Source organism: Triticum urartu, chromosome 7, assembly GCF_003073215.2.
Source record: "Triticum urartu cultivar G1812 chromosome 7, Tu2.1, whole genome shotgun sequence".
Taxonomy (NCBI): Eukaryota; Viridiplantae; Streptophyta; class Magnoliopsida; order Poales; family Poaceae; genus Triticum; species Triticum urartu.
Genome location: NC_053028.1, coordinates 676,789,224 through 676,804,195, shown reverse-complemented (window position 1 = coordinate 676,804,195; position 14,972 = coordinate 676,789,224). Strand labels below are relative to the sequence as shown.

Sequence of the window (14,972 nt, the reverse complement as noted above, 5' to 3'; positions counted from 1 at the left end):
GGGCTGAGGCACAGGTAGAGGTAAGGATGAGGCCGTTCCGGCAATCCACGCTGAAGCCGAAGCTGTCGCTGCCCACGGTGCCCAGATCGAAGTTAGCACGGCGGCGAGCTCAGGGGGCTGAGGCATCAGCACGAACCGCGGGGCCTTGGTGCCTCCAGTTTTGACGTAGAAGCCGAGGAAACTGGGTGGATGGAGGTCGCGGAAGCGGTGGAGGAAGACGGTGTCGGAGGCAAGGCGCAGCCAGCGCTTGCAGACTAGAGCGGCGCGGACGAGGCTGGTGGGGAAGGCGACGCGGAGGAGGATCTCGTCGAGGAGATGGTCGTCGTCGAGAACGGCCGAGGTGGCTGTTGTGGCTGACGGCGGCGATTGCGGCGCCCCGAGTGCTTCCATGGCTTGGCCATCTGATGAGATGAGATTTGGGCGAAGAAGAAAAAGAAAGGAGCTGATTTTTGTTTTTCGATGGGTTTTTCTTCTTCTGATATAAAAAACACCTGAATGTGTTTTGTTTTTACTACAAAGAGTTGCAAATCCCTGAAAAAAAAAGAAAATATGCACAAAACTCTAAAATATCGTTTTATCTCTACCGGTCTAAAGTATCTTCTTTTGTGCATCGTTACCCAGTTTTTCTTTAACACAGTACAGACGCGCATACACTCACTTCAATGAACGACACGTGCACCTACCCCTATGAGCACCTTCCAGAAACTGAGCCGGCATATCATCTTCAGATGTACAAAGACACCGTAGCCGCTATGTCGTCGAGTAAAATGTTTTCTCCCACTGAAAGCGCATCGCCGAAAATCCTGACATAAATCCAGGACTAATGCGAGCACCAGGACCCCTGATGGGCTGGGATACCACTGTCTCTTTAACCATCCAACCACAATAAATGAATGTGGCGTTGTCAAAGAGGTCATAGACGATTCCGAACCTTGCATAATATGGCAACCCCAATAGATCGCCAAACTACATTACTTACCTAGCGCCATAGGGATTCCCACCTCTTGACATCATATTTGGCGCTAGAGGCGCGTGGAGTGGCGATGATCTGGCGGTGGAAAAAGAGGCAAAGGTGGTCTTCACTCATATCTAGAGGAGAAAGGGGAATAAGAGGCGAAGGGTTCTCTCGATGATTTTTACTTCTTTTATCTGGTCGGAGTTTTATTTACTTGACACCGACAAAAGTCCTCCCATCACTCTTCATATATCCTCAAAGCATATGAGACATGATGAACCTAACTTTCTCTTCACAAAGACATGTAAGTTGACTCAAATCAAGAAAGAAATGTAAGATCATTTGAGTTAAAAAAGTACATAGAAAATATTTGCAAACAAAAAAGTAGGACCCGTTTTTAATAAGAAACAATATATTTACTTTTGGCACTTCATTTTAGAACCACCTTTTGAAGCGTGCAAACTTCAGCTTGCATGGTGTATCACAAGAGCTAAGGGCATCTCCAACTAGTCCCTTATAATTTAGCCCCTCAAATGGCCACATATACCATAACCCCTAAATAAATCTTCAGCAACTGTTTTAAGTTTTTGTATATGATGTAGGGTGGAATCCTAGATGGCCAATCTTTTCATACTTGGAGGACGAAAAGGAAGAACAAGCATGAACACAAAGAGGAAATCAATCAAACAAGTCCACATCACACATCCATTAGAATAACACACATGAGATCCACAAGTATACAAGTGCAATCCAATGGAAATAGCACTAGGGTAAGGTTCCTTTCAAATCCAAAGAAGATGAGGTCTTGGAGGTAGACAGATCTTTCCTAGAGTAGAGGCCTTGCATAGTGGTAACCCTATTATACCCTACCGCCAGCGTGTATGACGGTAGGAAAAGGGTCAAATCCGGATGTATTTTCAATCAAGGGTCAGATCGTACTAAACATTTAAAAAAAGTCAAAAGAGTGATTCCGGCCTCCAGACGACTTATCTTGGGCAATCGGATGAGTTCCCATTACGCCATATACTCCTCCCCTTCCTTGGATCTTGGGCACAAAAAATAGATGCTTACATACTGGTGCAACGTGGATGTGGTACAGTACTCTCTAAGCACAAAATTGAGAAGGTCCCAGCTCTTGGTTGACGGAGTCTACACTTCTCTAGTTACTGGAGCGCTGTCGAATAATGAATTATTTTGCCCTTATAATCTTCTTGGCAGAAAAAGGAATAATTGTTAATGATGTTTTAGGAAGGGGGATCAAATGCAAAAGGCTGAAACCCAGCCGGGACCGGAGGCGGCATAAGAACAGAAACGACTACTGAATCATCAACAGCAGAAAAGAGACGGTAGAAAAGCAGTTGCTGATTAAAAGGTTTAGTGTCTTGGAAATGCATACTTGGCTGACAAAATTCAATGGATGACTTCTAGTTGAAAGAGAAAAGAAAAAGACTTGTCTTTCTGGTTCATGCTGAAGAGTTTTCACTTACTACGCTGCACGATGACCTGAAGACCGGAATAACTGAGGGCAAGAAAGGAATTGGACAGTGGCGGCAATTGCGGCGGCCTCACACCTACAGTTATGGGATTGTGGCACTTGATACCATAGTTCTAAACTTTCAGTTGCCTGATAAAAATGCAGGGGAAATTAGCTAGCTTAAAGAATTCAGTAGCTTCAAGAGATAAGACAAAATATTTTGGAATATCACACAACTTTTGGTGGTATTTCTGCAGAACTTGCAAGTGCCAGAATTCTCGAGAAGCATACAAGAAAATTTCGCCACTACTAAATATTTTCCCACCAATTATAAATTAAGATGTGCCATGAACTGCTGAAAACATATGTATCTCTTTGTAGACGAAACAGGTAAACTCATGTCCAATCAAATACAATGTTTGACATCCTATTCTGTCATGACGTATAGAGCAATACTTTAACCGTCCTTGGGACTCAAGACATGCTGACTACAATGAATCTTATTGTATAAAGCTCGAGTTAGAGGGTAACATTTGAGTTCTTATATAGAGGTGTTAGAACGCAAACGCTAGACATTGCTCAATACTAAATCTGAATGATAGCAGCCAACAGTAAGAAAATGTCTAATATGGATTGGATACTCATTGTCCTGATATCTGTACATTACATCACCAATGAATTGTCCTGGTGTGCCTATCAAGAAATAAGCATGCTGACATGGTAAACATCCTAAAACCAGATACAAATATTGCCATAGTGCATATAGTTACTAGACCACAATACTAAATAAATCAGCAAGAGGTAAACCTTGCAGGATCATTCTTTTGGTTCACATCCTTTCTTCATCGAAGGGATTTTATGAGGCCAGTTACCAATCACATTGTCAATCATCAAAAGATAAATAGCAGCATCATGCACAATGTAAACGATACCACAGGTAGACAGATTAAAAATAGGCAAACCTTGCAGGGTTATTCTTTCCAGATCACATCCTTCCTTCATCACAGGGAATTTAGGCCATCTACTTTTCGCCGTCGACCGCCAGCCCCGATGAGACGCATACGGAGGAAAGAGATGGAGCACCAGCAAACCAAACACCAGGCGAACGTCATAGCCTTGTAGGCATTGTGTGCCCAAGACAAGACATGCAAAACATGCGCTTGCGCTTGACAATGTGTCATGTCGGTCGAGGATGTTGCCCATGCCAACCCGAATCTAGATCTGACGCAATCCATCGCTGTCGTAGGGGGAAGGATATCTAATTTGCTGCCATCGGGCCACTAACCTTGTACCAGCATCAACCTGTCCCACTTGTCGGCGCCGTCATGAGAGACGACAACTGCCAGACACAAAAAACATAAGGATTACGGGTCTGAACGAACGGCGAGAAGACAAGACCATCAACTTAGCGGTACCGTTGAAAAGTACGTCGCCGTTGTGAGGAAGAACATGATGCCACCTTATTCGATGTAGCACCAACCTCCCCAAATTGATGCTACTAGACAGAGCCAAAGCCCTAAATCAATGGAACAGTGGGAAGTGAAACAAGATCCCGCCCACTCCTTCAGCCGCCGGAGCAGTGGATAGAGAGGGGTGGAGATCAATGCTTCGCCGGCATTCAAAGAACCGCAGGAACTGTCACCTTTGTCTTAAGGAACAGAGCGAAGCGGTTTGCCGAAACTAAAGGAGAGAGTTGCACATACAACGGCAAAGAAAACAATTATCGTAAAAAACCAAAAATTACACTAAGTTCCAAAGTATTAAAATTTTCACCATCATTCTAGCATCTTGGTTCCTTTACCGTCACCAAGTCACTTCACAAACGGACGTGTTGTTGTTATAGAAGTCGCCGAGGATGCTTCGGAGCTGCCGGGAGAGGATTTAGGGGACGAAAGTGCGGGGCGCGTGGATTCTGTGTAATTCATTTGCGCTAGGTGGCCGCAAGGGCGGTCACCTCATGCTTCATCTCCGTCTAAAGGCTCTCCCACAATGCGTTACCGCCTGTAGTCATGGATGATGTGGTGCAAGGGAGGAGGATGTGGAGCGGCTTGTGTTGTGGCATGAAGTAAGCCGGGTGTGGCCCTTTTTAAATGGTGGATTCTGGTGGCCGGGCATCCGGATGCATCAATGCGCGGCGCCGGAGTGGGTTTCTTGGCCGGCGAGCTTGCTTAATGGCGGCATAAGGACCAGGGCGGCGAGGCATTGAATGGGCGTGGTCAATATCTTTCTTGTCCCATACAGTCACGCGTCTTTGGCATTGAACATGCATGGACAACGAGGACACGTCGGGGACGGCGCGCCGCTTCAATGCCGATACCGAGACGTCATGTCCGCTCTGTGAGCCGGCTTCAATGTGGAGCGCCCGCTTTATAGTCGCATGAATGCGAATAGCTGGCGTCGAATAGGGACACATACATGCAAGGGAGGACGGTTTTAGGTGGGCTAGGGTGATCAGAAGCGGGCGTGGCTGTTGTCCGGAAGACCGCAAAACTGAGAGCAACTAATTGAGGAGCGCTCGTTCGGGAGCCTCCCCGAGGGTCACTTGGGGTGGGCTGAGAGCCAGCCACTTGGTGCGCTCAGCCTCCGCCATGTGTCGCGCTCTGGGCGCTTCTTCCTGATTTTATTCTATTTTTGCAAGCGTTTTTGGCTTTTTAGAAGTTTTTTCGGGTGTTTACGGCTTTTCGATTTTCCAAGGCCTTTCTTAGCTTTTCAAAAAAACAATTTTTTGAATTTTTTGCGTGAAAAAACGCGTTTTTTCTTTGCAGGAGGCACGATTGTGCTTTTGCCAGAGGCACGGTTTTACTACGGCGAGAGGCACGGTCGTGCCCCTCAAAAACGAAAAAATGTGTTTTTTTGTTTCAATGAGAGGGACGGTCTCGCTTTCGTGAGAGGCATGGTTTTGCTTCCGCGAGAGGCATGACCGTGCCTCTCGGAAACGGAAAAAAATATGTTTGAATTTTTTGCCCTTCCACGAGAGGCATGGTCGTGCCTCTCAGAAACGAAAAAACCACGGCCATGCCTTTGGGAAACGGGAAAAACACACTTTTTTCCTTTCGTGAGATGCCCGTTTTTTGCTTCCGCGAGAGCCGTGGCTCTCGAAAACAAAAAATAACATTTTTTTTCTTGCGTGAGAGGCACAATTTTGCTTTCACGAGAGGCATGAATTTGCTTCTGCGAGCGTTCCTCTCGGAATCGGCTTTCAGAAAGGGAAAAAAAATGCTCTCGGTGTGTTTTTTCATGAAAAAAGAAGTACGTCAAAACCTATGAACAGGAGATCTCGATTTGAAAGATCTCAACGCGAGGATCCAACAGTGAAAATGTTTCAAGATTTGGACGCACGGTTTTAAGAGATAAAATGTTTTGAATAAACAGATCTGTGAAAAAAGGAAAAACTCACATGTTACGATGAGTCGCGCACAAGCAGCGCGCCACTTGTCGCAACCTAAGATGAAAATGATCTTTTAAAGGGATGCTCCTTAATTAGTGATTTCGTGCAAAGCTTCCATGACGTATGCGCGCTAGTTGAGGATCCGTGTTGGAGATGCCCTAAGCACAAAATTGACCAGGTCTCAGCTCCCAGCTATACGTTCTCTAATTCCTGGAGCGTTGTCGTTGTCTTTTTCTGTCTATAAAGTTTCTATAGAAAAAGGAATAATAATTGTTAACAAATACTCCCTTAATTTTTTTATGTAAGGTGTATTACTTTTGACACGGTGACCAAGACACATAATTATAAACAATTTAGGACAAAATTAACCTTGTCTAATTCGTTGATTAGTGGCAAGTAAATCATTTAGCCTAGGAAAGAAAGAGACACACGAAATCAGGAAAGATAGTTATCTTTTTTGTCTACAAGGGGAGATGCATGCAATCAAGTGAGAGATACTTTCTTTTTTCTGAATGGTCAAGAATAAAATTACGAGGAATTAGAACAAATACATCTTACATTATGAAATTTTATGAAAAAAATAAATACACCCAATATAGGGGCGGAGCTGGAGCAAATGTTACCCTGATGCACCACTTTAACATGGTGTAAAATTTCAAGTAACGACAATAGTAAATAAAAGTGTGTTTTATAACTTATACCTGACATAATAGAAGACTAATTAAATACAAAATATAGCCATCAAATGCTTAGAATAACAAGGAAACAACAAATAAAATTACTTGAAAATGATGTCTTCCATTTCGAAACTCCAAAATACGTCATTAGATACTAAGATTGAATATCCTACAATATAAAAAGAATAAAATTAAATTTTCCAGTGGAACAAAGAAGAATGGTGAAATGAAAATATTTAAGTAGCTAAATTCAAGCCGGGCTCTTAATTCTTGAAACCAATATTTTTAGTCCCAAACTCTCAAATATTTAAAAATTATTTTCTCTTAGCTGGCAATGTTCATTAGCCAAGTACTTTCTTCTTACCGAATATTTCAAATTAGGATGTTCATGTTTTATCAATTTCCTTTTGCCCTTATCAAAATGGATCTCCTCTTCCCAATTCAATTCTTTCGGAGATCTCGTGATAATGCTTTACTTTTGAATAAGGACATGCCCATGGTATATGTAAATTTGACTAGCAAAATTCCACGTGGGACATGAAAAATTTGACAACTACAAATTCCAATGCCTATGTTCGGCCAAAACCCATTGATTTAAATGGAGTCGTAGCAGCCAAACGTGGGCTGCCCAGAACATTTACTATGCAAAGGAAAACGAAAGGACAGATGTATATATGCCAGGCAGTGAATATATCCTTTGCCTTTTTTTGGAATCTATTGACTGCAAATTCATACAAATAATTATAAGGATTGAGAATAATTATTGAAAAGAATTAGACAAGAGGCAAGGGCGTTACCCAGACAGAACTAGAATTGGCTGCAATCTGAAGTGTAGACGAAGGATTGGACAAAGTAGATCACGTTCTTGCCGAGATCGATTCACGAAGCCGGCGTAGTCGCGTCGATCGGCACGGCCACTCCTGCGCATGGCGTAGCCTCGATCGGCCGCTCCCACTTGGCGGCGAGGAGTGGGGATTGGAAACCGCTGCGTGGCTGCGCACAGGGAGAGGCCATACTAAGCGTACGACCCAATTGTGGGCTGTGGGCTGTGAACGTGTGCGGGATGCACCACTTCACCTCAACCCTGATGCCCAAGCCTTTTTCAGTATGACATGTACTAGTAAATATGAAATTGGACCCGTATTCCTGTGCCTCGGGGTCGGCCCATTGGGCTCCGGCCCTGCCCAATATAAAGAAACGGAGGGAGTATGAACTAAAAAGGTGAGCTGCTTTTCACTATGGAAAGCAGGAATCAAATGCAAAAGGGCTGAAACCCAGCCAGGACCGGAAGGCAAAAAAGAAGGGGAAACGACTACGGACTACTGAATCATCATCAATAGCAGAAAAGAAACGATAGAAAAGTAGTTGTTGATTAGTAAAAGGTTTAGGAACTTCGAAATACATACTTGGCTGAGAAAAATCAATAGCAGAAACGACTACGGACTACGGACTACTGAATCATCATCAATAGCAGAAAAGAAACGATAGAGAAGTAGTTGTTGATTACTAAAAGGTTTAGTGTCTTCGAAATACATACTTGGCTGAGAAAAATCAATGGAGGAAATCTCTTTAACTTAAAGAGAAAAGAAAAAATCAGTCTGTTTCGTTCACTATGAAGAGTTCTCGGTTACTACGTTACACGACGACCTGGAGACCGGAATAACTGAGGGCAAGAAGAAAAAAACAGGACAGCGGCAGCCTCTTTTATTCTTGCGATAGTAATCCGGGGCATGATGGAGAAAGGGATGTGGCCAAGAACATAAGCATCGCGTTCATGCAATAGTATTTCGTAATTATAAGAGATAAGCATTGCATAGGATGCCAATGCCTTGGAAGATGAAAAAATTCAGAGATGCATGAATCTCTGAATCTGTTTTGCCCACCATGTCCAGCTAGCTCAGCAACTCAGGCCTCCCTGGGATGGCAGTGCAGGAAAGCATCCTGCTCCTAACGCTTACAGGTCGCCGTCAATCGTGTGGTGGCATGAGCAAGCCAGCCGGCGCATGGCAACATTATTCGGCCCGGAACCACGCGACGCGAGCCTGGCAAATCCAGCCCGTTGGAAAACGACTCTTCTCATCATCTGAACTGAACCAGTGTTACCAGTCTCGGCGTAGTTCTGTATTGTTTCTCCAGTTTGCAGTAGCTTCAGACACAGTTTAACAGCACGAGCTGTTGCCTCGTGGATCAAATTCAGACCCGACGTTTCAGTATGGTAGATGCGCCCTGTGCCAATCTTGTAAAAGATTCATGATCCTGCACATGTTTTTCCTCTGAGCCTACCAACGTTCCAGAGTCCCTGCTAACTGTAAATTGGCTGCTCTGGTTTGTAGAAGAAACAGAGGTGCTCTCCCAAAGGCTGGTTCATGTACGGCTGCTTTCGCAAAGACCCAGTACTGCTCTTTACTCCAAGAGAATAAATCAAGTCTCAGGCCACATGTAAAACGCAATACTTTATCATTGAGACTCAAGACAGAATGACTACGAAGATTCTGAGGGTCTAAAGCTCGAGTTACAGGGTAACATTTTATATCGATGTGTTAGAAAGTAAACGATAGACATTGCTTAAAGTATAATATGGATTCGAAACTCACTGTCCCAATATATAATGAATTATCTGGCAACTAGGTAATTAGACCACAATACTAAACAAATCAGCAATAGATAAACTTTACAGAATCATTCTTGTGGTTCGACCCCTCATTCACCGCAAGGATTTTAAGAGGCCAGTACCCATCCCATCGTTAATCGTCAAAAAGATATATAGTAGCATCATGTATTTTGTAGACCAGATCGCAACTAGACAGATCAAAAGAAGCCAAAGCTTGCAGGTTTATTCTTTCAGATCACATCCTTACTTTACTTCATCACAGGAAATTTTGGAGGCCAAATCATCATAAAGGGGCTGACAGAACACAAGCATTCATCCTCTTTTGTTATCTCGTAAACTTTCTTTAACGCCTTGGATTTGATATCTAAAAGGTAGAGGACACTGTCTACTGTCTCGATGAAAACAAACTCAGAGTTGAACCCAATGACTGCATGTACCCCAAAGAAATAATCATCAGACTCCTCAAACGTGTGAATTGGCATCATATGATTACCGAAAATCTCACGCAAACAAATGGTATTCGCAAGGAACCAGTTGGTGACGCCATTGCCATCAATCCTGTGGAGCCAAATGCGAATCTGAAAGTCCTTCACATGGGTCAGATGAACCCCAGAATCATCTGCGGGAGGTTGATTAACGAAGAAGACAGGGACACAAGATCTAGCATGAATAACTTTTCTACTATCTCGCTCACAGCGGCCAGATTATAGATCTTCCCATCACCAATCAAACTAGGGAATTGCAGCGAGAGTTCACTGATTTCAGTTACAATCGAAAAATATATGGCCCAGATATCATCTCGTAACGCATACACACGCACAACTGCCTGCTGCCCTTTAGAGCCCAGCGCCAAGTAGATGAAGGACAGGCCATCGCCTCCACCGTTGAGGATGGTCGCATGCTCGTAGTATGTGAAACCATCCTGCAGAAGGCTGGTCTCGGGATCTGGTGGCAGGATGGTCGTACATCTCGCAGGGTACAGGGGGCAGCGCACGATTTGTTTGGGTTCGTTGGTGTCCACGAAGGATGTGAGGAGGAGGAGGTCGTTCCAGCAATCCACGTACCGCAATCTCGGGGGGCTGTCGCTGCCCAAGGTGCCCAAATCGAAGTTAGCGCGGCGGACGACGCCGGCGAGCTCTGGGGGCTGAGGCATCGGCACGAAAAACGGGGGCTTGCTGCCCGTTGTGCAGACGTAGAAGCCGAGCAGGCTGGGTGGGTGGAGATCGCGGAAGCGGCGGAGGAACACGGGGTCGGAGGCGAGGCGGAGCCAACGTTTGCAGACGAGAGCGGCGCAGATGAGGCAGGTTGGGAAGGCGACGCGGAGGAGGATCTCGCCGAGTAGATCGTCGTCGTTGAGAACGGCCGAGGTGGCGGCTGCGGCCGGCGGCGGCGGTTGCGGAGTCTCGAAACTATCCATGTTTTGGTGATGCAACTTGGGCCAAGAAAAAAAAGAAGGGGACTGGGGTTTTATGTTTTGCCAATGGGGTTTCTTACATAAAACACCCGTACGTGTTTTATTTGTACTCGTATTTATTTATTATTACAATATTACAAAGAGTTCTTTTACCGCACACATACTATATATTACCTGATCGCAAAAAAAAAAGATATTACCTATCTTCCTTCCGGAGATAGCTTTCCGCCGCTAGGGACTCGCGCTCCGCCGCCGTTCTCCGGCGGCTTCCCTCCGTCGGTCGTCGACAGTGAAGGGGGTCGCCCGATTCACGCGTGTGGATAGTTTTAGACCAAAGTAGCTTAGTTTTTTAGGCTGTTCATCGTCTTGGCTTTGGCGGGGGCGATGATGGTGCTGAATACTTTTTTTTAGATCCTACTCCGATGAGACAATTGGTCCTACCGTTGGGGGTGGACTTGGAATCTACTCTGTTCAAGCAAGGATGATGTGGCGGTGGAGGCATCTTTATGATGGACATGTGTCTTCGGGCTCTGCCGTTGCGACGACGTCTGTTCCAGCGTCGGCGAGAGTTTGGGAGGTAGTCTAGGAGTGTTGGGAAACGTAGGATGCATTTTTAAAAAATTTCCCACGCTCACGCAAGATCTATCTAGGAGATGCATAGTAACGAGGGGGAGAGTGTGTCTACGTACCCTCGTAGACCGCAAACAGGAAGCGTTTCACAACGCTGTTGATATAGTCGAACTTTCTTCGAGCTCCACCGATCGAGTACCGAACGTACGACACCTCCGAGTTCTGCACACGTTCAGCGCGATGACATCCCTCACCTTCTTGATTCAGCAAGGTGTTGAGAAACTAGATGAGTTCCATCAAAACTATGGCGTGGTGACAGTGATGGTGAAGTTATCCGCATAGGGCTTCGCCTAAGCACTACGAAGATATGACCGAAGACGTAACTGTGGAGGGGAGTGCTGCACACGGCTAACGATTGTTGTTGTGTGTTCTAGGCACCCCCCTCCCCACGTATATATAGGTGGGAGGGGGAGGGCAGCAGCAACGGTGCGCCACAAGTAGGAGGAATCCTACTTGGGGTCCTCCCCAATTCTGCCTCTCCCCTTTCCATATTTGTCGGAGGGGGAAAAGGGAAGAGGAATTAGAGAAGGAAAGGGGGGGGGGGCTCCGTCTTTCCCTTCTCCCACTCGGCCTCCTTTCTTGGGGGGGGGGGGGCACCCCTTGTGGGCTGGTGTGCTCCCATCTTATGGCCCATGTGGCCCATATATTTCCCCCGGGGATTCCGGTAGCCCCCAGTACTCTGATAATTACGCGATACTCCGGAACACTTACGGTGTCCGAATACTATCATCCTATATATCAATCTTTATCTCTCGACCATTTCAAGACTCTTCGTCATGTCCGTTATCTCATCCGGGACTCCGAACAACATTCGGTCACCAAATCACATAACTCATATAATACAAAATCGTCATCGAACGTTAAGTGTGCGGACCCTATGGGTTCGAGAACTATGTAGACATGACCTAGACACCTCTGGTCAATAACCAATAGCGGAACTTGGATGCTCATATTGGCTCCTACATATTCTACGAAGATCTTTACCGGTCGAACCGTTATGACAACATACGTTATTTCCTTTGTCCATCGGTATGTTACTTGCCCGAGATTCGATCGTCGGTATCTACATACCTAGTTCAATCTCGTTACCGGAAAGTCTATTTACTTGTTCCTAATACATCATCCTGCAACTAACTCATTAGTCACTTTGCTTGCAAGTCTTCTTATGATGTGCATTACTGAGAGGGCCCAGAGATACCTCTCTGGTACTCGGAGTGACAAATCCTAATTTCGATCTATGCCAACCCAACAAACACCTTCGGAGATACCCGTAGAGAATCTTTATGATCACCCAGTTACGTTGTGACATTTGAAGCACACAAGGCATTCCTCCGGTATCTCGGGAGCTGCATAATCTCATAGTCGAAGAAATATGTATTTGACATTAAGAAAGCAACAGCAATAAAACTGTACGATCAATATGCTAAGCTAACGGACGGGTCTTGTCCATCACATCATTCTCCTAATGATGTGATCCCGTTATCAAATGACAACTCATGTCCATGGTCAGGAAACCTTAACCATCTTTGATCAACGAGCTAGTCAAGTAGAGGCTCACTAGGGACACAAAGTTTGTATATGTATTCACACATGTATTTAGATTTCCGATCAATACAATTCCAGCATCAATAATAAACATTTATCATGAATAAGTAAATATAAAATAACAACTTTATTATTGCCTCTAGGGCATATTTCCTTCAGTCTCCCACTTGCACTAGAGTCAATAATCTAGATTACATTGTGATGATTCTAACACCCATGGAGTCTTGGTGCTGATCATGTTTTGCTCGTGGAAGAGGCTTAGTTAACGGGTCTGCTACATTCAGATCTGTATGTATTTTGCAAGTCTCTATGTCTCCCTCCTTGACTTGATCATGGATGGAGTTGAAGTGTCTCTTGATGTGTTTGGTTCTTTTGTGAAATCTGGATTCCTTCGCTAAGGCAATTGCTCCAGTATTGTCACAAAATATTTTCATTGGACCTGATGCACTAGGTATTACACCTAGATCAGATATGAAATCCTTCATCCAGACTCCTTCATTTGCTGCTTCCGAAGCAGCTATGTACTCCGCTTCACATGTAGATCCCGCCACGATGCTCTGCTTGGAACTGTACCAACTGACAGCTCCACCATTCAATATAAATATGTATCCGGTTTGTGACTTAGAGTCATCCGGATCAGTGTCAAACCTAGCATTGATGTAACCATTTACGATGAGCTCTTTGTCACCTCCATAAACGAGAAACATATCCTTGGTCCTTTTTAGGTACTTCGGGATGTTCTTGACCGTTGTCTCACTATTAGAAAATAGGGCCTCCGTTCAGGCCTGGCCAGCCCATTAGTCCCGGTTCTGCACAAACCGGGACCCATGGGGTGCATTAGTCCCGGTTCGTGAGCCCAGGGAACCGGCCGGGGCCTTGTGGGCATTAGTCCCGGTTTGTTTCGACCCATTTGTCCCGGTTCTAGGCACGAACCGGGACCAATGGGCCTTGCTCCTGGCCCACAGCCATTGGTCCCAGTTCGTGGCTCGAACCGGGACAGAAAGGGGAGCTTTAGTCCTAGTTCCAGCCACGAACCGGGACAAATGAGTTGCCTATATATACCCCATCACTGCAGCAGAGCACTCCACAGTGCTCTGGTTTTTGCTGGCCGGCGAGGGGGAGGGCATTGGGTGCTCTAGCTCACCTCCTATGCACATGAGGTGTTCAATGAAATGCCCGAGCCACACTAGTTAAGCTTTCTCCTCTCGAAGCTCGACCTCCGAGCTCCATTTTCCCCGAGATTTGTCTAGGTTTATATTAGCGGTCCGTCACGCCCCGTCGCCGTCTTCACCGCCGTCGATCGCCCGCGCCGATCTCGTCGCCGGCACCACCGTGGTGAGCCTCCTATTCTTATCTTCTTTCTGAAAGAAAAAAAATTCTTACTTTACATAGATACTTGTCTAATTTTCTTACTTTTGACACACATAATTATATATAATGCACGAAGATGAACCGGCAATGGATGTACGGTGACAGACACACCTCCGAGTACATTAAGGGCGTGCATGATTTTCTCGAAGTGGCTGAGGCAAACAAGCATAATGGTTTTATATGTTGTCCATGCCCTAAATGTGGGGATACGAAGGCTTACTCTGACCGGAAAATCCTTCACACCCACCTGCTTTACAAGGGTTTCATGCCACACTATAATGTTTGGACGAGGCACGGAGAAATAGGGGTTATGATGGAAGACGGCGAAGAAGAAGAGGATGATGACAACTATGTGCCCCCTGAATACGGTGATGCTGCAATGGGGGAAGTTGCTAAAGATCAACAGGAACCAGACGATGTGCCCGATGATGATGATCTCCGCCGGGTCATTGTCAATGCAAGGACGCAATGCGAAAGTCAAAAGGAGAAGCTAAAGTTCGATCGCATGTTAGAGGATCACAAAAAAGGGTTGTACCCCAATTGCGAAGATGGCAACACAAAGCTCGGTACTGTACTGGAATTGCTGCAGTGGAAGGCAGAGAATGCTGTGCCTGACAACGGATTTGAGAAGCTACTGAAAATATTGAAGAAGAAGCTTCCAATGGATAATGAATTGCCCGACAGTATGTATGCAACAAAGAAGGTCGTATGCCCTCTAGGATTGGAGGTGCAGAAGATACATGCATGCCCTAATGACTTCATCCTCTACCGCGGTGCGTACAAGGATTTGAATGCATGCCCGGTATGCGGTGCATTGCGGGATAAGATCAGACGAGATGACCCTGGTGATGTTGATGGCGAGCCCCCCAGGAAGAGGGTTCCTGCCAAGGTGATGTGGTATGCTCCT

At 45.5% G+C, this 14,972-nt stretch overlaps 1 pseudogene; it reads right to left on the bottom strand.

The window, feature by feature from the left end:
* Window positions 1-390, bottom strand: part of LOC125519373 — a 4,962-nt pseudogene extending 4,572 nt beyond the window's left edge.
* Window positions 391-14,972: the final 14,582 nt, after the last annotated feature.